This window comes from Pinus tabuliformis, chromosome X, assembly GCF_031772625.1.
Source record: "Pinus tabuliformis cultivar Carrire ecotype Pingquan chromosome X, CPIR1, whole genome shotgun sequence".
Taxonomy (NCBI): Eukaryota; Viridiplantae; Streptophyta; class Pinopsida; order Pinales; family Pinaceae; genus Pinus; species Pinus tabuliformis.
In genome coordinates, this window is record NC_142308.1 from 973,459,316 (window position 1) to 973,483,794 (window position 24,479).

The window sequence follows — 24,479 nt, forward strand, 5'->3', positions numbered from 1 at the left end:
ACAAAAAACGCATAAAACAAGAGAGACATAGATATACATGGTTCACCCAATCTGGGCTACGTCCACGGAGAAATAACCAGTCCTTCCTTTTATATTATCTAGCAAACTGAAGAGATACAACCTACAGCAGATCCGCTGTAACACCCTCTTTGCTCTTAATCTCCTCTCTCTTCCTCACTCAGAATCTAGATATGCATAGACGCAATACAATTCCCTCATATATAGTGAGGGGTTGCCTTTTAGAGAAAAAAACCCTAAATTAAACATAACTTCTACTGTCAGATCATTCGCCTAATGCATGGCCCAGATTGACTAGAAATTACTAGACTTTTACAAGGCAATTTTACATCTATTTTTAGCTTTAGGGGCGCTACCCCCAAACCCCTGCCGGGGAACCGCTGGCCCACAGAACCCCCAGCCGGGGGGGATTAGCTGCCTCGGACCCCCGCGGGGGGGACAAGTCCCCCCCGTAGCCCCCCATGTGGAGGGGTGTACAGTCTTCTTGGGGTATACATCCGGCTGAAACCTTTGAATACAGAAGATAATCATGCTCCACACCTAACATCTAGTTGTCAGTGTAACACCTGCGACGATTCCTGTAAAGTTGTTTTTACAAATTTACCTCTTGAATCCACCTGTCTTGTTTATCCCCTGCCATGTCCTCTCTGCCATCAGCTTGTTTTGATTGCTTTTGGTTAAGGTACTGTCTCTTTGGTTTCATTGAGTGAATCTTGTGTTTTTAGACTGCGTGACCTAGCTCTTTAGAGGTTTCGTCGATAAACCATTTGCTTGGGTTACTTGTTTGTCCAAGGTTCATCCACGACTGTCTTATTGATTTGCTTGAGGCTTTTTCATTGCTTGTTTTCTTGCTGGTTGATTTTTAGTGTCAATTATTGAACCAATTTTTGATATTGATTCGATTTCTTCACTACCAAGCATAGATCACAATTGTTTGGATCGAGCAGTTCATAATTGCTTGTTTGTCTCTGCGGACAGAGGTAACCTCTCTAGCCCTAGAGTGGGTCTAGTCACAACAAAAACAAAACAACAATCGATTCCCTTAAATAGTCATTATTGGAGGCCTACCTCAAACCGGTGTTCGGTGAAGCTTCCGTTGCGCCGGTCCAGCTTTCGTTTCTTTCTCCTCAATGAGTAATCAACTTGAAACACCACAAGAAAACAATAGAGAATGTAACCGAGAACAACAATGATCTATTTACTTGTAAAGTCAAGGAGTCACAAGCTATCAAGTAGATTACACAGAAGACATAGGAAATCGTTACTGCTTGTATTAAAAATGAATCAAGAGAAAACTTACAACCAAGCCTTGATGTCGCAAGTCTTCTCAGAGGGTCTAGTCGGTATGTTCCTTCAAGCATTCACTCTTAAAGAATGGGTCTCCCAATAGGACAATAGCTCTCTCTCACTATCAAGCTCTCATTCAAAGCTAAGATACTCCACAACCTCTTATTATACTATCAACAATTCCACACTTGTCACACTCACACCAAAGCTATCTACTTAGTTTCAAACAAAACTCAAAAGAACTAGCAAACACTAATTCCAGCACTCAAGAACTAGCAGATCATAACAATGGTGAGTGCTTTTATAGGAGAAGGAGTTTCCATGAAATGAGAGAGAGGGAGCTTACCTTCAAGGGAGGTCGCACAAGAGGCGGAACCACCATCCCAGAGGAGGAAAGGCGACCCAAACTGACCGAACAACTAGCTTTAGAAACACCCAAAAGGCCGACCGTTTGAACAAATTCGCCAAATCTGGAACGTCGCAGGTCATGAACTAAGGATTAGCGATGAAATTGCAAGGGAGCAATGCGTTCGGACCAACCGTCGCAACAAGAATCTGTATGACTTGCGCCGAGCCCTAAAATTTGACCGTCATAGGAAATAGGTATACACCTGTGACGGCATTGCAACAATACAGTTCATGACAGGGAATCGTCGCGGATTTTAAGGGTTTACTAGCGATGATGTAGAAACTTAGGCAAACAGGGTCAATCTTCAGCATTTAAAGAGCACTTGCTTAATCTTCTTGCATAAGTGGGAAGATATGGACATGTGTATTTGATACATGACACAACAGAGGGACTGAGATGAGGTCAATGACAAATTACTATGTAACAGATGCCGCCTAAAGCATGAAGCCCGAGAGAGTGGGAGGGGTGAAATGCTTTACGAAACCATGACGAACTAGAACACCACCTTGAAGAACTTGTAGGCGCAAGTACAACTGATATCTCTGATAGTGAAAGGCATGTAGTCTAGGCATGGACGTAGCCATCCAAAAGACATATGAAACTTGGTCTGTGGCATGGATGCAACCAACCAGTTGATAAGACCATATATATTGATAAAGGTATGGTCACAGCCATCCATGAAGACTCAGGTATGGTTGCAGCTATCCAATCTAAGAGTCATGCATATCGAACCAATCCCCACAGCCCGAACATATGTGATCTTTGTCCGGGGTCTTGAAAACTGAATCGATCATAGTACAAATTCTAGCATGCGAACAAATGTGCTGAAGTCGAGCATGATAGAAAGTCACTTGATTACCGGTCAATAATGAAAACCATTAACAAGCGCGAGAGAAACCACCAATAATGACAATGGCTCTCAAGGTACTACCAGTACAATCCACTAAGTGTGAAAAATGGGCTGAAGTTGAACACTCGTGGAATCACCCAATCGAAGACCAATGATGAAAGTATGTCGTCAGGTGCGAAGAACTTGCCATTGAGGCATGCAAGCTCCAAGGTACCAAAAGGGATCTCTAGATCAACCTCCTGGATAATGAGCTGGTGTCGACAGGAGGCAATCCGTCGCAAGAGGGCCATAATGTTTCCCCCATCAACGACGCGAGATAAGGAACAAGTGGTAGATGGTGAAACAGAGCATCAAAGGAGGAGGTAAGGGTGTGAACTGCAGAAGGATTATACTCTTGAACATATCAGCAACACGACTCCGGAATGTGGCAACATTTTGGTACCAAGGGATCAGAGGTCTGACAGAGACAACATGGATCAGATGGAATGAGGCAAAAGGCAACCCAAAAAACCCCGGAAGGCCAATGATGATGTGAGGATATCCCAACCCAATGAGAAGAAAAAGTGTCGATGTTCAAGAGTGACTAGCTGCCATAGGTAACCAATGATGACTTCCAAATTTTCCACGACCATTGTTGCCGAGTACCCCAATTATTTTTGAAAAACAAGCTTGAAGGGGATAGCATATGCTTGTGATATAAGTTCGACCTTCGAACGAATCCATCCTAGTAATAGTTTAACGAGCCCTAGGGAGGAGAAGCTCGAGTCTCATCATGGTGACGAGTCGAATGTCGTCAGGGTTTAACGAGTCCGACACAGGTAAAACTCGGAGTCTTTTTCATGTTTAGAGAGTTTGAAAAAGACACGGAAAAGAAAACTCCACAGGGGTCCTTTTTCATAAATTTGTGTCCCTTGAGCTCGAAAAAGTAGAAAAAAATACCCGAGAGAACCGCTTGACCATTATGAGCAAGGAGTACTTTTCGTAATTAGTGGCTCCAATCTGAAAAAGTAAAAAAGCGATCGAAGACACGTCGTTTCATAACTAGTATCGAACTCGAAACGACAAAAGTCCGACGATCTTTTCATGTTTATACGGTCAGAAAAGAGCTGAAAGTGGACTGCCTTTTATTCCGTTTAACGAGTTAAAAGGGAAAACTAGGCAATCTTTTTGTCTTTTGTAAGTTGGAAAAGGGCTTAAAGAAGACTTGTCCTAGAGGAACGAGTGGTATAAAGGGTAGCAACTAGTTCCGGCAATGGTGGAAACTGCTTAAGACATTTGATGGTCAAGAGGCTGGCTAATAAAACCACTCATCACTGTGGTCCCTCAGGAAAGGAAAAAACAACCAAGTGAAAGCATATGATTGACCAAAGAGATGGCGATGATGGAACGAAACAACCAAGGCTCATCTAGTAGAATTTAGTGGATAAAAACGACAATCACGAGGTGTAAATCGGGTATGGGTTCAAGTTTACACAAGCTTGAACCATGGAGAACTCTGCTTGGATTTGATTTCATGTTTACAGAAGCTTAAAACGAAAAAATATGCTGGTTATAAGTTCACATTCCCCCAGTATAATGACGCAAATCGAGGTTATATGCCCCCCAAGCTTCATTGCATCCAACAGAGTGGATGGAATGAAGGTTCACTTTTGAGATCTACGAAAGACTCGACTTGGATTTTGCGAGATCTTGATCAAAGACTCGATTTGGAAAGGGAGTTGTTTCATTTTTTTAGTGAGGTTGACACAGTAAAAGAACTATCCTCATGATATTTGTTTCATTTTTTAATGAGGTTGACACAAGATCAAGAACTTTCCTCAAGACTCGTTTCATTTTTTAACGAGCTTGACACAAGACAAGGAACTATACTTAACAAGCTTGTTTTCATTTTTTAACGAGGTTGACATAGGAACAAGAACTCTCCTCGGTCATCTGTTCATGGGCTAGATGAGAACGTGTCTCCCAAGAGGTCTTCACTAGATGGAAGAAATGCACTCTGGAAGGAACACATGTCATGAGGCACAAATGACAGATCAGGTTCCAATGCCCCCAGTACATGATGTACGAGACCATCTGCATGATCATCAGCGGAGGCGGAGACGGAACAGGTAGCCACATAATTTACTTGTGTCAAGGAAGGTACTGCTTGTGAATAAGAACCGATGGGCGATGATGGTGGTACAGGAGGCACCGAGTGACGAAAGAATGACAATTGATCAATTGTCACCATTCTTCCATCGTGCAAAAAAACAAACCACACAGAAAAGTGAAGAAACAAGAGCTCCCATGGCATAAATATAATCACGGCCAAGGAGAAGACTGAAATCTAAAGCACCTTGGACAACCATTACATCTATATAGACGGTTTTGCCTCCCAAAGTAACAGGGAACTTTGGAAGGATCCCTAAAGGTTGACTGGTTCCTCCGTCAAATGCCAACAGACTCTGAGTGACCGGCACAAGCTGTGGGGAGCCCAAAGCTTGCCAAGTAGTGAAAGGCATGAGGCTAACTGATGCACCTTCATCCAAGACAGTGCCAAGTACTTCTTTATCATAGGCATGTACTGTAATCTAGAAAGGCACATAGGATGGAAGGCAGAAAGTAGTCAAGTGACTCCAGTTGAAGGAAACGATTGAACTACTTGGTGGGGGTATCATATGATTGCCCCCATGCTCTACAGGAACCAAAGAAGGACTCTCTGAATCAGTTGGGATAGGAGGGTCGTTCTCGGACTTAGGGGAATCTGATGAGACGAGAAGAACATGAGCAGTATAATCATGATGTTCTTCGGGAACAGAGTGGACCATTGGTGGTGAATCCAAGTCGACACTCTTTCTGACCAATGGTTGGTCAGGAACAAGCTGAGCACAGCCAGGTTCAGGAAGAGAAGGGTGGACAAGAGAAGAATCTAAGTTAATCTCTTTGTCAACAGGGAGAGGATCTGAGGAGAGCCTCTGATAACCAACTGGAAGTGGAGGCGAAGAAGCTGTAAGACGTTCCAAAACAACAAAAGCTTTATCCATGAGCAGACAAAGGTGAAGGGGATGGTTGCCTTCACATAGCCTACAGGGGAATCGAATCTTCCCTTTCTTCTTACCACTGCCAATTGAGGATTGAACATCGACATGAGTTTTAGAGGACGATGAGGGACGAGTCAGATCGTGAGACCAAACTTCTAAGATCCTGGGAATGCCAGGGCAATCACAAAGAAGATGGTCGCCCTTGCATAACTTACAAGGAAACTTAACCTTTCGCAGAGGAGCAGAAGGTGTTCCGACCTGAGATGTACTTGGAGCAATAGTTGCACGGGTGGCCTCGTGCTTATCGGACTTCTTCTTCTTCTTAGTCTCCTTGTTACTAGATGTGGAACTTTCACTAGGTGAAGTAGGAGACGAAGATGGAGGAACAGGGGAAGAAGGCGCAGGCTCAACCTTGGAATCATCGTGTCGTGATTCAGACAAAGGAGACGATGGAATAGGAGTCATGACACTCGGGACCACCAAGGTTGAAAACAACCAAACGGGCAAACCGATGGTTAGCCCAGGAAAGGAAAATGTTGCCATGTATGGAGCACCGACATTTCCAAAATAAGGAAATGGACCAGGGTTCTCATCTGGGGGAAGACTTTGGCCAGTAGACTCGAGAAAAGTTTCCATCGGGAACGAGACTAAAAAACACTCAAATTGTAACGAAGAACTCTAACTATTACCAGGAATATTTCGTGGGCAGTAAATTTTATGACACAGGAACAAAACTTGACCTTTTCATGTTTCAAGAGTCGAGAAAAGGACGAAAAGGTGACTCTATCTCTTTCGAGGTTTAATGAGCTTGAAAGGAAAAGTGCTCAGATGATCCTTTTCTTTTTGGGAATCGAAAAGGAACGAAAGTGACTACTCTGGAGAACTAGACAAAAGGTTAACCAGACAAACCGTAAAACTGCATGTACACCTTGGTGATCAAATGAAAGAGAAATGACCAAGGACTTTCCGTACGGCAGTCAGTCTTCCTGAATGCTGTGTTCGGTGCATTACAGTTCGCAAGGTGGCAGACATGGCTTCCTATGGATGTAGGATGATAACCTAGTGGGGTCTCCTGATATATACTCGATGGTACTGGGAGCAAAAGTATATACTAGCAGCTATTGAGTCACAGAAGGATGAATCACCCAACCTTAAGTGAAAACAATGGTGACTAGGTTTAACGACGCCGAAGCACGTCTCTAGCCTAGACCTCTAAATAATGTGCATTAAGTTCCAATGCGTTGTTAAGTTCATTCAGTTAATTTTAGAGTTGATATTGAATTAGGTTTCATATTTCAGGCCCTGCCGTATGTATATCAAAAACCCTAGGGTGCAACTAGAATGAGTAAAGCATATTTCATTTCGATGAACACCTACTTAAAGGAGGGTAGAAAGTTCATTCCCAAGCAAACACAAGCGAATGCAAACACTAAGAAACACACTGCATCAATACACTAATCTCACGATGCATCGATACTACTAATGGATGACTTAGAGCCCGCTTTTTAATTTCTCAAACATGAAAATTTGAAATGCACATATACTTTCACTTTCGTATATCAAATGAATGCAGTCCCTTAATTTTTTTTGTTTTGAATTTAAAGAGACAGACAAGCCAGTGTGAACTAATCGATCCAAACAATTGTGATCTATGCTTGGTAGTGAAGAAATAAAATCAATATCAAAAATTGGTTCAATAATCGACACTAAAAATCAACCAGCAAGAAAACAAGCAACGAAAAAGCCTCAAGCAAATCAATAAGACGGTCGTGGATGAACCTTGGACAGACATGTAACCCAAGCAAATGGTTTCTCGACCTAGGTCACATGGTCTAAAAACACAAGACTCACTCAATGAAACCAAAGAGACAGTACCTTAACCAAAAGCAATCAAAACAAGCTGATGGGAGAGAGGAAATAGCAGGGGATAAACAAGACTGGTGGATTCAGGAGGTAAAGTTGTAAAAACAACTTTACAGGAATCGTCGTAGGTGTTACACTGACAACTAGAGACGTCGTCGCAGGTGTTACACTGTCAACTAGAGATGTCGTCGCAGGTGTTACACTGTCAACTAGAGACTAGTCGCTAAAGTACACCCGTTTTCAGAGACGGTCTGATTTCAGGAATTGTCGCGGGAATTAAACTAGAAACCTGAGATGAAAGCCAAATAGTCATGGGTACAAAGCTAGAACATCAGCGACGTCATCGCGACTGTTAGGCTATCTTCAACGATGATCTTACTTAAGCAAAAGACAAAGTAAAATCACCTAAATGACACCAGATAATCTTTCCAAGCAGTAAGGGGAATTCCCAGATTGACCCAGGTAACCCAAAAAACTGATGGTTTAACCCCAAAATTCAAGAGACACTAAATCAAAAGACAAACAAGAAGAAAACATACAAAAGACCACTTCCCAATGGAGTCGCCAACTTGTGATAAAGGAAAGTGTTCCCTCTACGGACAGAGGCAACCCCTCTAGCCCTAGAGTGGGTCTAGTCACAGCAAAAACAAAACAACAATCGATTCCCTTAAATAGTCATCGTTGGAGGCCTACCTCAAACCGGTGTTCGGTGAAGCTTCCATTGCGCTGCTCCAGCTTCCGTTTCTTTCTCCTCAATGAGTAATCAACCTGAAACACCACAAGAAAACAACAGAGAACGTAACTGAGAACAACAATGATCTATTTACTTGTAAAGTCAAGGAGTCACAAGCTATCAAGTAGATTATACAAGACATAGGAAATCATTACTGCTTGTATTAAAAATGAATCAAGAGCAAACTTACAACCAAGCCTTGACGTCGCAAGTCTTCTCAGAGGGTCCAGTCGGTATGTTCCTTCAAGCATTCACTCTTAAGAATGGGTCTCCCAATAGGACAATAGCTCTCTCTCACTATCAAGCTCTCATACAAAGCTAAGATACTCCACAACCTCTTATCAAACTATTATCAATTCCACACTTGTCACACTCACACCAAAGCTATCTATTTAGTTTCAAACCAAACTCAAAAGAACTAGCAAACACTAATTCCAGCACTCAAGAATTAGCAGATCATAGCAATGGTGAGTGCTTTTATAGGAGAAGGAGTCTCCATGAAATGAGGGAGAGGGAGCTTATCCTTAAGGGAGGCCGCACAAGAGGTGGAACCACCATCCTAAAGGAGGAAAGGCGACCCAAACTGACCCAACAACCAGCTCTAGAAACACCTAGAAGGCCCACCATTTGAACAAATTCGCCAAATCTGGAACGTTGCAGTTCATGAACTAAGGATTAGCGACTACATCGCAAGGGAGCAATGCGTTCAGACCAACCATCGCAATAAGAATCTGTAAGACATGCGCCAAGCCCTAAAATTCAACCGTTGTAGGAAACGGGTGTACACCTGCGACGACGTCGCAACAATACAGTTCATAATAGGGAACCGTCGCAGATTTTAAGGGTTTACTAGAGACGATGTAGAAACTTAGGCAAACAGGGTCAATCTTCACCCTTTAGAGAGCACTTGCTTAATCTTCTTGCATAAGTGGGAAGATATGGACATGTGTATTTGATACATGACACAACAGAGGGATTGAGATGAGGTCAGTGACAAAGTACTGTGTAACAGGACCACATGGCTAGCTCAGGTCGCAGAGAAATGGCACAATGAACTAGCTAGTGGTTGGAATGGGTTGCCAGCTGAGGACCATCTTGGAGAAAAAAATTCTCCTGGGGATATTACCCACAAAATGGTGGGTAATGTTACCCACCATTTTGTGGGTAATATCACTAGGAGAGATCTTTTCTCCAATATGGTCCTCAGTTGGCAGACAACAGCCCCTTGTAGCCATCATCTAGCTCATTGTGCCATTTCTCTGGCACCTGAGCCAACCATGTGGTCCCTCGCCCATCTTCCATGATCGTATGTTTGAAGGTGGGCCTTCCGAAGCTAAAGGTATGCCTTGTCATTTTGAGATTGAGTTTTGTAGTTTGCTTATCATGGACACTTCTGGGCATGGATTAATGGGGAGATTCAGCGGAAAAAATGGGCTAGGTCTGTGCTTCTGTCCCCTAGACCCCTTTTAGGAATTAACCTTGTATTCTAGTCCTGTGGGATCTCTTTTACTGACCATTTGGTTTCAGGGATGGTATTTCACGGGAAACCCCGATTTTGGTTGCATGGTCTTGTTCCCTTATCTGCTTATATTACCCTTTTCCACCCATTATCACCCCATCTATCATTTCTCCCACCTGGGTCCACATTCCTCCATCGGGTCCACATAGGGTTAGCTTTCCCCTTCCCCTATCCCATACCTTTGGTCATGGCTTGGAATGAAGCTCAGAGTTTGATGCAACTAAAAAGAAAGTTAAAAGCATATATGGCCACATTCAACAAGAAAAGTACCACAAAATGTAAAAGATGGTTGGGACAAGAGCATTTAGCACATGGGAAAAAGCCAATACATGAGCTCTACCCCATTATCATGGCCATCAGCTTGGTTCCAACAGGTTCTATGAGTGTTCTTCACCATATAGGAACCCATGATTGTCCCAACTGCCCCACCTTAAAGGGGGAAATTCACTGCTATATCTTATACATCATGCTCTAACCCTTTGAGCCCCGAGTAGTTAATCGAAGAAAAATCATAAAAAAGCAAAAGGCATATGAAGAATTGTGGAAAAATCAAGGCCGGGGCACCTCATGTACCACGATTGCTCCATCCTACACCTTATAATCCCAAGTGTGGGCTTCCCTCTTATTAGCTACCCTTGTGCCCCAACATGTGACCCATGGCCGCCCCTTCTCATTCCCTATCTCATTCACCTATCTGCCACATGCCACCACCTTTTGATGGATGTACCTTGACTATATTATCTCCTCTAGAAGAAGAAACCACCTAATAGGGTACTTGGTTAATCCCATCAGGAGTTTAGGAGACATTGGCACATCCCGAAGAACATTATGGAAGGGCATGCCATTATGAAGTTCTCACTTGTGGTCCATGATTAGGTAAACTCATTTACTCAATTTCTCTAATGACTTGTTGTATTGGAAGTCTAAAGGACGCATTGGATCTTATGCAGGATTGCAGATGATTTCCATTTGGGGTTTGGTCTCCCTATACAATGCCCTAATCGTCCAGAGGGCTACGTTGGCACATATAGGGTGAGCGTTGAGAGCCATGGGCCTCCACAATAACAGATTGCACTTCATGGATCCCCATAGCCATTCAAAGATTGCTTGTGGTTCACTTATTGGACGAGGAGGATGCACCTGATCCATCATGCCCAGCTGGCCCTAAATCTACACCATACACTTGGCAGATGATCAAGGACTTCTACGATGATGTGGCATCTCCTACATTATCATCCCAGCCCTTGGAGGCAATCTACATGCATCTTCGATTTTTTTGGAGACTCATAGGACACTTGTGTGCCCCCGCAGTCATTTGGAGCACCACAGGTTATTACAAGGGGCCAACCCCTTGTCCACTGCTTTTGAGGGTCCTATTCTTCTTTGTGGCACCCATGGACCTCATTAGGCCTCTTAGAGGACTGTGCCGCGTGCATAGATTATTATTTGTCGTCTTGAGTGGCTTACTTTTTCATTTGTGAGCTAGTTTGGTGGGCTTGTCACCAAAAGGTTGTATTATTAACACATTATTTTATTTTTGGGGCTTATGTAGGCCAAGGAGGCTAATAAAAATCCTTGGATGTGTAGACATACAAGTGAGGTGAGATCATTTCTATCATCACTTTGGATTGGATCTCTCGCTTCTTTAGGGAAGTTCACACTTTTTACTAGAGGATGAATTGGATCATTTATGGATGAATTTTGATGTATGGCTATTGGTTTATCTTCTCTTGGAGCTTCGTTATTGTCATTTGTTAATGGTTGGATATACTCTATTGCACTGTAATTACTAATTTGTTGATGCTATTCTTGTTACTTTGTCATATGTGTTGGATGGGATTTTAGTTGTTTTAAGGCTAATTGTTGCATGGAAATTATTACTTAATATTGTGGGATTGTCTTTATCATAATTTTCTCTCCATGCATTGGCCCTTGTAGTATGAGCGAAATCTCTTAAAGGTATAATTTGACCTTGACAAGCCATTCCTCTTATGCATTTGAAGTATAAAAGCTAAAAGATTGCTTTCACCTGACCTAGAGGGTTTGTGAAGTAATTTTGAGGCCTCCTTGACTGGAAACCAAGAAATCTTACACAAAATGAACATAGACTCCATTCTCCCAAGTACTAAGGCACTGATCTACCAAGGGTGGTCACCAAAACTCATATTCTTTCACCTTCTCACAAGTCTAGCCACACTGGGGTGCTTAGGGCATCAATTTCCCGGCAAGTTAGCCACTAAAAAAGTTCGATCTCCCAGGGTCTCCTGTACTAACCTCTCTTCTAGCCCTCCTCCAGATTTGAAGACATTCCGACAATGGAGTTGGGAGAAAAGCAAAGCCCTTTCTCACTGAACAAAACTTACCCTGCCATCCCCAAGGCTAGCACTTCCTAGGGTCAAAATAACATCATTGAGTCAAATACTTTCTTTGATCCTTGCCACCTTGTCTAGGGTAAGAAAATCATTGATTATTTCATATTTCCCTCATACCCTAGACTGGGTCCACTTGGCCTCGTGTGGTTCCACTCCTTCAAAGGACTATTCTTCAAGAACCATCCGGGATACCAACTTTAACAAGGATTTAGGGTGCGGGAAATTCCTTTCAAATTCTATTCTCATACACCTAACCCCCAAATCCTCCTGCTTTCCTTAGAAGCACATTGCCCCTTGCTTAGAAAGCAAGCAAGCCCATTCTTCAAAACCTTCTCGGAAAGGGTCTGGGTCACTCATATCCATTGACTTGTTACACATTAGTGACTCCATCCATATTGGGTCTCCTCCCATCGGTGAAAGTCTATAAATAGTGTTGAAAAGTGTAACTAGGTTTGACCTTCATAATGACATGTAATTGTGACTTTTATGTAAAAGATGTAAAGATGAAAAATAAAGTTATTGTAATGATTACATCATGGGTTTCATGAGCAGGAGATTTTATTTTTAGTTAATGCTCCCATCATGAGCCCTTAGTGATTTTGTCATCTTGTCATAAATGTCTAAAGAGTCATTGTCATGTATTGAAGGCATGTTACACATTGTAAAAGGTCAAATTTGTTTTGTAAGTCACCCTCTTAGACCTTGTCACTAGTCCTCACTTAAGTCGGCCTACAATGAAAGGTTAATTCGAGAAAGATGAAGTCAGCCTACCCTTGTGATCATGTCAGCCTAACTGTCATGAACCAACGACTATATATAACAGTGCTTGGCCTCATTTGGAGGACAAGAATTCGATGAAGGGGTCTGAGGTAATCAAGTGCACAAATCATCCTAGAAGAGCCCTAAAGGCAGTGAAGGAAGGAAAAATGATAGTGAAGGATAGTGTCATCGTTGTGGAGTTTTTTTGGGCTATTTCACCCTCACACGTGCGAAGATTGTAGGTCCAAAGTTGACAAAGAAAGATCGAAGATTGTAGTCACATAAAGGTGATCTTGTTTGGGTGGAAAACTTTGCTGAAGGAATTCGAGTAAGAGAGAGAAAAGAGTCTCCCTCTTGAGGAGACTATTCAAGAAGCAAAATTGATCTAGGGTTTTTGTCGTGAAGAAAAAAGTTGCAAACCTACAAGAAGAGGTGAAAATTCTGAAGGAAGTCGAGAAGAGAAACAAGAAGAGCAACATTGATTAGAGGGAGAAGAGGAGGCTTGTGACTTGGTCTTGGAAGGGCTCTAGTGTCAAGGTTCTTTGTCATGGTCTTGGTATTCGTCAATTGAAGGTTCTATAAGAAGAATTCGTTTGCATTTTCCTCTCAAAGAGTAAGAGGTTTTGGCCCTCGCTGACAGCCTGTACACCGTGTCTCTTGTTCTTTTATTGTTCATGAGTTGGTAATTGTCTTGATGAAAAGAACAAAATAATAACACAAGAAGAGAATATCATAATCAAGAAGTAAAAATACACTCACATGCAATTATCATATAGAAAAATCACCTATCTATTGATGCCCTATATTTCTCAACATGGTATTGGAGATAAGGTGACAAAGTCGAGAAGGGGCATCTAATCAAAGAGACACACAAGGAACGAGTTTCAAGAAAGGGATCAAAGCGAGTTGAAGAATACCAAAGCAAAAGTTCAAGATCTACATCATACCGAAACCCTATATCGAGGAAATTTACTTCAACAAAATTCTTGGTATCATCATAAGGGAGGAAGCAGAAAGAGAGACCAAGACCCTAGAAGCATTCCCAAGATCATCACTCAACCATCATCTAAGAGGTGGAAGCTTTTTCAAAAGAATGAAGAAGGCTAAATCGAAGAACATTGTCATCATCTTCAAAAGGGTTTGTAAAGCAAGCTATCCCTCATTAAAACAAAGCTTTAACCTTTGAAGAACTTCATCAAAATGATCTCTCTAGCAAAGGGATCAAGGACTACTCTTGTAGAAAGAATCTATCAAGGAGTAGTCTTCTACTATCCATATCACTATCAAGTTAAAGGAGGAAGCAAGTGGAGAAAGAAATGTCTACTCAATTAAATACTTTTATGACTTCATCAAAATCTATCAAAATGCCTTTTTGCAAGGAAAGCAACAAATTTGTGGGGGCTTCAAATTTCCTTGCATGGAAGAAAAGAACAGATCTAAACCTTATTGAGAATGAAGTCATGGAACACATCAAGGGGTCAATAATCCAACCTCCTAAAGAAGATGCTCAAGCACTTGTTAGATACATGAAAGGGGAAGTAAGGGCTCAAAGGATTCTCATAGAATCCATCAAAGACTCCCTCATACCATATATATCAAAATTAAATACTTCAAAATAAATATATGACAAATTGGTAGAGTTGTTTTCTGTAAGTAGTACAGGAGAAGTTATCTCTCTAGGGAAAGAACTCTACAAATTGAAGATTTCAAAGGAATAAGGAATAGCCTCATATTTCATGAGGATTTTAGAAATAAGAGATCAACTTCAAGATCTAGGTGAAATATTGTCTAACAGAGAAATGACCATTGTGGTATTAAATGCACTACCAGAGGAATGGGGAAATTTCACTTCAAGTATTTATCGGAATAAAGAAGCCACTACTTTCCAGGATCTACGGTCATTGTGCAAGATCAAAGAAACCTAGCTGAAGGAAAAAACTGATGTAGGATCAAATGAGCAAAATTAGGCATATGCTGCTATGACAAAAAGAAAAGGAAAGTTTGGTAAATTTGTTCCTCACAAGAAAAAGAAGAACATGGCTAAGGTTCAGTGCTATGGATGCCAAGAATATGGGCACTATAGAAGAGATTGTCCTAAACTTAAAAAGGACAATAACAAGAGAAATAAGGAAGAAACCCATATTACCAAAGAAGTGGAAGAACTTGAGACGAAGTAGCCTAAGAAAGAGGAAGTGAGAGATCTCTACTATGACTGAGATAAATCTCCTTCACTAAAAGTACTCTTAAGTTGTGTAAATTATAACTATCTAGATAGGAAGCATTGTAAATAAGATAAGATGCATCATATTAGAAAATGGTATCATAGTAGAAGAATTAGAAGTAAGAGCTCATTACATAGGTAACATGAAGAATGTCTGGAACAAAATATATGGCAGTCAACTATGTAGGATATAACTCTTGGAAATCTCATTGAAAGCTCAAGTGATACTTATAAAAAAGAAGAAGGAAGAAGTCATCTAGGACAAGGCTCATCATACATCAGTCAAAAGGTAACATCTGCAGGATAGGATATGCAAGATCCTCAAGATTCTCTGATGGAATCTTCATTGGAAGGTTCATTGATCATGAGGGGAGCAAGTGTTTCATCAAGAATTCCAAACTTGTGGAATTCATGGGATGACATAACAGTGAAGCAAATCAAGGGATTGAAGCTCCTTCATTCAAAGGAGACTGTTACAGGAACTCTGGATGATCCAAAGGAAAAATGAGGTATATTTACTTACATTTGATATTGTGGAAGTCATGTAATATGGTTGTAGATATCATGAACTAGTGCTCTATCGTAAGAGCATGATTAAAAGAAAGGATCTCCTCCCTCAAAAGGATGCAGGAATGAATGGGTCACATATTCACTATATGAAATCAACATAATATGTCCTCATGTGAAGTATGAGGTGGTTGACTATAATTGAGGAACTCTGATTGGAAGCTCCTGGGAATGAAATGTGTGAAGAAAGGAAGGAAGAGATCATGGAATATGAAACCATGGAAGAAGGCATTGAACATCCGAGAATTGAAATATTTGACTATGATATGTCCTAGAAAGATATGAAGACTCTGATGGAAGTCTAGAAAAGATGGAGACCCTTGACAATATATATATATCTTTGGGAGATGTGTCAACATATATGCAGGATGCTGATGCCTACTGGAAGATGTCATGATGAAAGATGATCACAAAGGTAATTTTGATTTAAGTGTTCATTTCTTATTTTTGAACAATATCTAGATGGGCTTATGCAGGACTGCCAAGGGAAGAACTGTGGATGTAGAAGGATGTAAGATCGTTTCGAAGAAGATAGCATGAAGAAGGCAACATGACATGAAGCAAGGCCAGATGTAGACTGATGGATCACTTTCTGATAAAAGGAATAATGACATGATTGACTCATGGATGAAAGTGATGGATGGTCTGTGCCCTATGAAGAAGTCCCAAAAGATGAAGACTCCATAACGAAGAAGAAATTCATGACATCAAAGGAAGGAGCTCTTCAAGCAACTGGTTGTCTTTTTATCTCCACCTAAGGAGTTGCTATAGGTCCCTAATTAAGAGGGAGCCTGGAAACAAGTTTCTTACTTGGTAGAAACTTGGAAGCAAAATTCCTAAGCCAAGAGGGAGCTTAGGTACATTCCTTTCGTAGGAATGAGTACATTCCTTTAGTGGAATAGATATGTCCTCCCTAATTAAGAGGAAAAGATAGACACATCATTCTTATCTTCATTTGGGAACATAGAATGGAGGATTGGGTAAACGTTTGGCATCCGATGCTCTTTGAGGATGAGATAGTGCATCCAAGATAAGAGTAGTTGTAGAGGACCGATATTCTTTGAGGGCTAGGAATCCAAGATAAGAATAGTCCTGATGGAACACACCCTGAGAACTTGGGTGGGGTATGTTCCAGGAGAGACAATGATACGGGTGTCTATAAATCATTGGTCTCGGCAGCATTGAGCTCAGATCTTGTGGAGAGATAGAGTTGTTAGTCAAGGCCTTGCTATGTGACAATGCTGGTTGATATGATGCTATACAAATGGGTTACTAATCCAATTCTTCTTATGAGAAATTCTTCAGATTGAGAATGAGAAAGTACCAATATGAATACCTCCCTAGTTAAGAGGGAGCGTTGAAAAGTGTAACTAGGTTCGGTATTCATAATGACATGTCATTGTGATTTTTATGTAAAATATGTAAAGAAGAAAAATAAAATTATTATAATTCTTGCATCATGGGTTTCATGAGCAAGAGATTGTATTTTTAGTTAAGGCTCCCATTGTGAACCATTAGGGATTTTTTCATCTTGTCATAAAAGTCTAAAGAGTCATTGTCATGTACTGAAGGCATGTTACACATTGTAAAATATCAAATTTGTTTCGTAAGTCACCCTCCAAGACCTTGTCACTAGTCCTCACTCAAGTCAACCTACAATGAAAGGATAATTCGAGAAAGATGAAGTTGGCCTACCCTTGTGATCATGTTGGCCTAACTGTCATGAACCAACCACTATATATAGTAGTGCTTGGCCTCATTTGGAGGACAAGAATTCAGTGAAGGGTTCTGAGATAATCAAGTGCGCAAATCATCCTAGAAAGAGCCCTAAAGGCAGCGAAGGAAGAATGAAGGATAGCGAAGGATAGTGTCATCGTTGTGGATTATTTTTGGGCTAGTTTACCCTCACACGTGCGAAGATTGCAGGTCCGAAGTTGGAAAAGAAAGATCTAAGATTGCAGTCACATAAAGGTGATCTTGTTTGGGTGGAAAACTTCGCTGAAGGAATCCGAGTAAGAGAGAGAAAAGAATCTCCCTCTTGAGGAGACTATTCAAGAAGAAAAACTGATCTAGGGTTTTTGTTGTGAAGAAAAGAGTTGCAAACCTACAAGAAGAGGCTGAAATTCTGAAGGAAGCTGAGAAGAGAAACAAGAAGAGCAATGTTGATCTAAGGGAGAAGAGGAGGCATGTGACCTGGTCTTGGAAGGGCTCTAGTATCAAGGGTCTTTGTCATGGTCTTGGTATTAGTCAATTGAAGGTTCTATAAGAAGAATTTGTTTGGGTTTTCCTCTCAAAGAGTGAGAAGTTTTGGCCTTGACTGACAACCTATACACCATGCCTCTTGTTCTTTTATTGTTCATGAGTTGGTAATTGTCTTGATGAAAAGAACACAATAATAACACAAGAAGAGAAGATCATAATGAAGAAGTAAAAAGACACTCACAAGCAATTATCATAATAGAGAAATCACCTAGCTATTGATGCCCTAGATTTCTCAACAAATAGAAGGGAGCCTTAGCTGAGGTGACAGTGGGCTAAGACTCCATTTGTTGCCCTTGGCCTAGCATTTGCCCTTTAGGGATTCCCCTTAGGTCCCCTGCTAGTTTGAGCGGTAACATTTTGGCACCGTTGCTGGGGACACGAGACGTGTGTTTTTGTTCCTCATATGACATATCGACATATCATTATTGGCGACTCCACTGGAAGAAGGAAGCCCTAGTTCTTCATTGAGATTTAAAGTTAATGCTTGTAGGGTGAAACAAGCATCTATCGAGGCACCTTAATTCACCCTGGCAACTCCATTATAATCTTAATATGCAAAATCATAGAAGATGGAGATTTCTCTTGGTCCAATATTTGAAAAACTCAATAACCAAGAGATTCAAGAGCTGCAAAAGAAAGTTGTGGAATATGCAGGAACTTTTCAAAATATGTTGGAGAGCATGGATATGGAATCCGTACTCACATTTTATAGGTCACAAGAAGTACAACTCGACATAGTAAGGTGTTCTTATGAAGAGGATTCTAGTCGTCTCCTTGACTTTGCTCACGCAACTTGTGCTGTGAATATTCTGGGCAACCTCATCAATAACAAGGTGAAAGGGAATTCCTCCTCTCAAGATGTCAAAGAATTAGATCCCACTAGCCTCCAAGTTACGCAAGAAAGAATGAATGAGTATAGTAGGTCATGTATGGAGGTAATAAGGGAATATAATTCTAATGAAGTTTTCTCTTGCTTATATGATGGAGTAAAGCTTCATATGATGAAATGCGAATATAAGGAGAACCCTTCTAATGCTCTCCTCCTAGAAACATACTACCAGAATCATGTAACAAATACCTTAGCCATTGTTCTTCAAGAGAAGAGAGAAGAAGAGAGGTCCCACTTGTCAACCAACCAAGATGAAGATGACCTTGAGGATCTCGGTGATGAGCAGGAAGATGAGTCCTCATTAGGGCCATAAGATAGGCAGGATGATTTTGAGAGCACATGTGTTGAGGACAATGAAGTTATGGAAAGTAAGGCCAAGATTGACCTTACCTTTCTCAAGGGTATCACTCTTAATGAATCTCCTTTTGAAAACCTTGAGGAAGGTGATCCCGTAAGCTCCTTGGAAAGTGACATTGGAGATTATTTCCTCATTAAAAAGGAGAAGTGGGAAATTTTGTGGCCCCAATATGGTTGTGCTCCCATTTATGATATTGACAGGGAAGATGAGATTGAGATTGGTTTTTCGTTTATCCCGAACATTATTTATGATGACATATCCATCGATACCTTTGGGAAGGAGAATTATTATTTTCCCTTGTATGAAGAAGGACAATTGGAAATGATTGATTCTCCTTTTAACGAAATCCCAACCTTTGATGATTATAATGAGGAAAGAAATGAGGCTCCCACCAACCCACCTCATGACCATGTATTCAAATCACTTGAGCCTTTAAATTGTGGGGAAGGAAATCCCGTTGAATATGACACTTCGACCTCCCCTTTGCCTTTCCCTCTTGTTCATCACCTTGAGTCTTCCTCAAGTAATTCCCTCTCTTTTGATATGACCTCCAGTGACAATGCCCTTTTTCCCCTTTATGAATATGGTGTCAAGGAAGAACCCTTCATTGAATATACTTTATCCCCCTTGACCCATCCTCAGGATTATGATCACTTTGCGTCCCCCCTCCCCGCTGTGACCATCACATTGAGAGACCTATTTGTTGCACTCCTTTCTCTCACCCTTCATTCCCCTCTCATCACAACCATGTGACATCCTCAAATCATGATATTACAAGCAATGATTGTGATGAGGAGTTCTTGAGAGTGATCATTCATTCCTCCATTTTGTACCTAGAAGGAGAGTCCTGGACCTCTAGAACGACCAGTTTTCTTTCTCCTAGGACTTCCCTCTACCTCAAATGGAGATCATATTTTCCCACCTCCCACCCACTTCATCTGCCATGTGATTATGCCCACATTTGATTTGGGGGTTTCTACATGAGTAATCATACTGGTAGACATATGTATATTGATGTGATGGTATGTTGGTTGCATTGTCCTTATGATTATACTTAATATTAGCCTTACTATATGCATATTAGGGTAGGATGCATTGCATGTTCATTTTCTCATTAGAACTAACATCATATGATATTTCTCATGGTAGATTAGATGCATCTGAATTAAAATTTTCATATTTTATTTTCTGTTGATTTTATGGCCTAACATATTAGCATGTGCGATCATGAGATGCTGCAAAAGCATGTTGCCCCATGTTTTTCCATCTATTATATGTGTAGGTGACAGGTCTACGGTAGCCAAGAGATTGCTGGAGTTCTTGTGACCTTCCGTTCGAGTAGCTTTGCCCACTTCTTCGAGAGATCACGTCCCAGTTGGAGCCAGATGTTACCCACCATTTTGTGGGTAATATTCCTAGGAGAATTTTTTTCTCTAAGATGGTCCTCAGCTGGTAGCCAACAACTCCTTGCAGCCATTATCTAGCTCATTGTGCCATTTCTCCGTCACCTAAGCCAACCATGTGGTCCCTCACCCATCTGCCATGATCGTATATTTGAAGGTGGGCCTCCCAAAGCTAAAGGTATTCCTTGTCATTTTGAAATTGAGTTTTGTAGTTGGCTTATCATGGAAAATTCTGAGCATGGATTAATGGGGGGATTCAACAAAAAGAATGGGCTAGGTTTGTGCTTTTGTCCCCTGGACCCCTTTTAGGAATTAACCTTGCATTCTAGTCTCATGGGATCTCTTTTACTGGCCATTTGGTTTCAGGGATGGTATGTCATGGGAAACCCCAATTTTGGTTGCGTGGCCCCAATCCCTTATCTGCTTATATTACCCTTTTCCACCCATTATCACCCGATCCATCATTTCTCCCACCTGGGTCCACATAGGGTCTCCTTCCCTTGCCCACACCTTGGGTCATGGCCTAGAATGAAGCCCAGAGGTTGATGCAACTAAAAAGAAAGTTAAAACCATATATGGCCACACTCAACAGGAAAAGTACCACAAAATGCAAAAGATGGCAGGGACAAAAACATTTTTAGCACATGGGCAAAAGCCAATTCATGAGCTCTACCCCATCATCATGGCCATCACCCTAGTTCCAACAGGTTCTATGAGCCTTCTTCATCATATAGGTACCCATGATTGTCCCAACCCCTGGTGGGCGATGAACCGTCCCAACTTAAAGGGGAAAATTCACTGCTATATCTTATACATCATGCTCTAACCCTTTGAGCCTCGAGAAGTTAACAAAAGAAAAATCATAAAAAGGTAGAATGCATATGAAGAGGGGTGGAAAAATAAAGGCTGGGGTACCTCATGTACCACAATTGCTCCCTTGTACACCTTATAAACCCAAGCATGGGCTTGCCTCTTATTAGCTAACCTTGTGCCCCAGCATGTGACCCAGGGCTGCCCCTTCTCATTCCCTATCTCATTCACCTATTTTCCACATTCCACCACCTTTTGATGGATGTACCTTGACTATATTATCCCCTTTAGAAGCAGAAACCACCTAATAGGGTACTTAGTTAACCCCATTAGGAGTTTAGGATACATTGGCACATCTTGAATACCATTATGGAAGGGCAGACCATTATGAAGTTCCCACTTGTGGTCTATGATTAGGTAAGCTCATTTACTCTATTTCTCTAATGACTTGTTGTACTGGAAGCCTAGGGGACGCATTGGATCTTATGTAGGATTGCAGATGGTTTCCATTTGGGGTTTGGTCTCCCTATACGGGGTCCTAATACTCTAGAGGGCTACATTGGCACATATAGGGTGAACATTGAGAGCCATGAGTCTCCATAGTAGTAGATTGCCTTCATGGATCCCCACAACCATTCAGAGATAGATCGTGGTTCACTTATTGGATGAGGAGGATGCACTTGATCCATCATCCCCAGCTAGCCCCAGATCTACACCATACACTTGGTGGATGATCCAGGTCTTCTACGATGATATGGCATCTCCTACATTATCATCCTAGCCCTTGGGAGAAACCTACAAGCATCTTCGATTTGTTTGGAGATCCATTAGTACAATTGTGTGCTCCCACAGTCATTTGGAGCACCACGGGTTATTACATGGGGCCAACCCCTTGTCCACTTCTTTTGAGGGTCCTATTCTTCATTGTGGCAACCATGGACCTCATTCGGTCTCTTAGAGGGCCCTATGACATGCATATATTATTATTTGCTCTCTTGAGAGGCTTACTTTTTCATTTATGAGCTAGTTTGGTGGGCTTGTCACCAAAAGGTTGTATTATTAGCACACTATTTTATTTTTGGGGCCTATGTAGGCCAAGGAGGCTAATTCAAACTCCTTGGATGTCTATAAATACAAGTGAGGTGGGGACTTCATAATGGTTTTCCCTTCCATAATGGGCTTCAGGATGTGACATTGTCTCCTAAACTCCAAATGGGATTAATCAATAATCCTATTAGGTGGTTTATACTTCTAAAGGGAATAATATAGTTAAGGTACATCCTTCAAAAGGTGGTGGCATGTGACAAACAGGTGAATGAAATAGGGGATGAGAACGAGCAGCCTTGGGTCACATGCTGAGGTACAAGGGTGGCTAATAAGAGGCAAGCCCACACTTTTGTTTATAATGTGTAGGTGGGAGCAATTGTGGTACATGAGGTGCCTCGACCTTGATTTTTTCACACTTCTTTATATGCCTTTTGCATTTTTTTTAATTTTCTTTGATTAATTGCTCGGGGCTCAAAGCGGTAAGAGAATGATGTATAAGATATAGTGGTGAATATCCCCCTTTTAAGGTGGGATAGTTCATTTCCCACTAGGTGTTGGGACAATCATGGGTTCCCATATGATGAGGGTTGCTCATAGAACCTGTAGGAACCAAGGTGATGACCATGATAATGGGTTAGAGCTCATGTATTGGCTTTTTCCCATGTGCTAAATGTGTTTGTCCTGACCATCTTTTGCATTTTGTGGTACATTTTCCTATTGAATGTGGCTATATATGATTTTATCTTTCTTTTTAGCTGCATCAAGCTCCAGACTTCATTCTAGGCCATGACCCAAGGTGTGGGCAAGGGGAAGGGGCATGCTAACTCTATGTGGACCCAGGCGAAAGAAATGTTGAATAGGGCAATAATGAATGGAAAGAGGGTAATATAAGCAAACAAGGGTGCGGGACCATGCAACCAAAATCAGGGTTTCCTGTGAAATACCATCCCTAGAGCCAAATGGTCAATAAAAGAGATCCCACGGGACTAGAATCGAAGGTTAATACCTAAAAGGGGGCTAGGGGTCAAAAGCACAACCTAGCCCATTCTTTACACCAAATCCCCCCATTAATACATGCCTAGAAGTGTCCATGATAAGCAAACTACACTACTCAATTTCCAAATGACAAGGCATACCTTTAGGTTCGAGAGGCCCACCTTCAAACATACGATCATGGCAGATGGGCGAGGGACCACATGGCTGGCTTAGGTGGCGGAGAAATGGCACAATGAGCTAGCTGGTGACTGCAAGGGGCTATTGGCTGTCGGCTAAGGACCATCTTGGATAAAAAAATTCTCCTAGGGATATTACCCACAAAATGGTGGGTAACAGTCCCACACCTTTGAAAAGTCAAATCATCAAGAACCTGTTATGAACATAATTTATATAAAAATAAATATAAACAAATGTAAATAATCATAATGATTAATTAAATATTCATTAGTTAAATGAGAAGGCATGTCTAAAAGACATGGCCATTCATGAAAGGGCACTTGCATAGGTATATAAGCGGGCCCTCATTGTAACATTCATCATCCTTGTACATTTCATATTATTAATAAAATATTATTTATAAATACCTTTGTGTATTTTATATTTAAACTCAAGAATCTACAGTTTGGTTGCTTCAGTGGTATCGGAGCCATGCGAGGCTTTAGACGTTATCTATTGCACAATATGCCATTAAGTTTATGCCATGAAATCATTGAGCAATTAAGTGAAATTCGAGAATCGTTTCCACAATTAAATAAATTATCCGCATAATTTTAGCATCTCTAAATTAAGAATACATTGACATGAAAGGAACTAACATTAAAGAATGTTCTAATCAAGAAAATGATGTTGAGCATGTTGAATTGGTATCTTCTCAGGTTGATATAAATATGGTCGATAATCAAAGTGGATATGAAAATCGAAGATAAAGAAGCTAAAAATGAGGATGTTGTTATTATATTTGAAGAAAACACAAAACCTTTGTTAGCAGAGGCACTCAAAGGATTCTATACTTTCACCTTCTAAAACTTCACCTGTTGTTCAGACCTCAACATTGTTAGCGAAAGGTGGCAGGGATGTTTATGTGTCTGTAGAAATT

The 24,479-nt window shown here is 41.1% G+C and overlaps 1 protein-coding gene across 1 annotated transcript in view; it reads left to right on the forward strand.

Moving 5' to 3' along the window:
• Positions 1–24,479, forward strand: part of LOC149142976 (DEAD-box ATP-dependent RNA helicase 25-like) — a 191,464-nt gene that overhangs the window by 100,432 nt on the left and 66,553 nt on the right. The window lies entirely within an intron of this gene.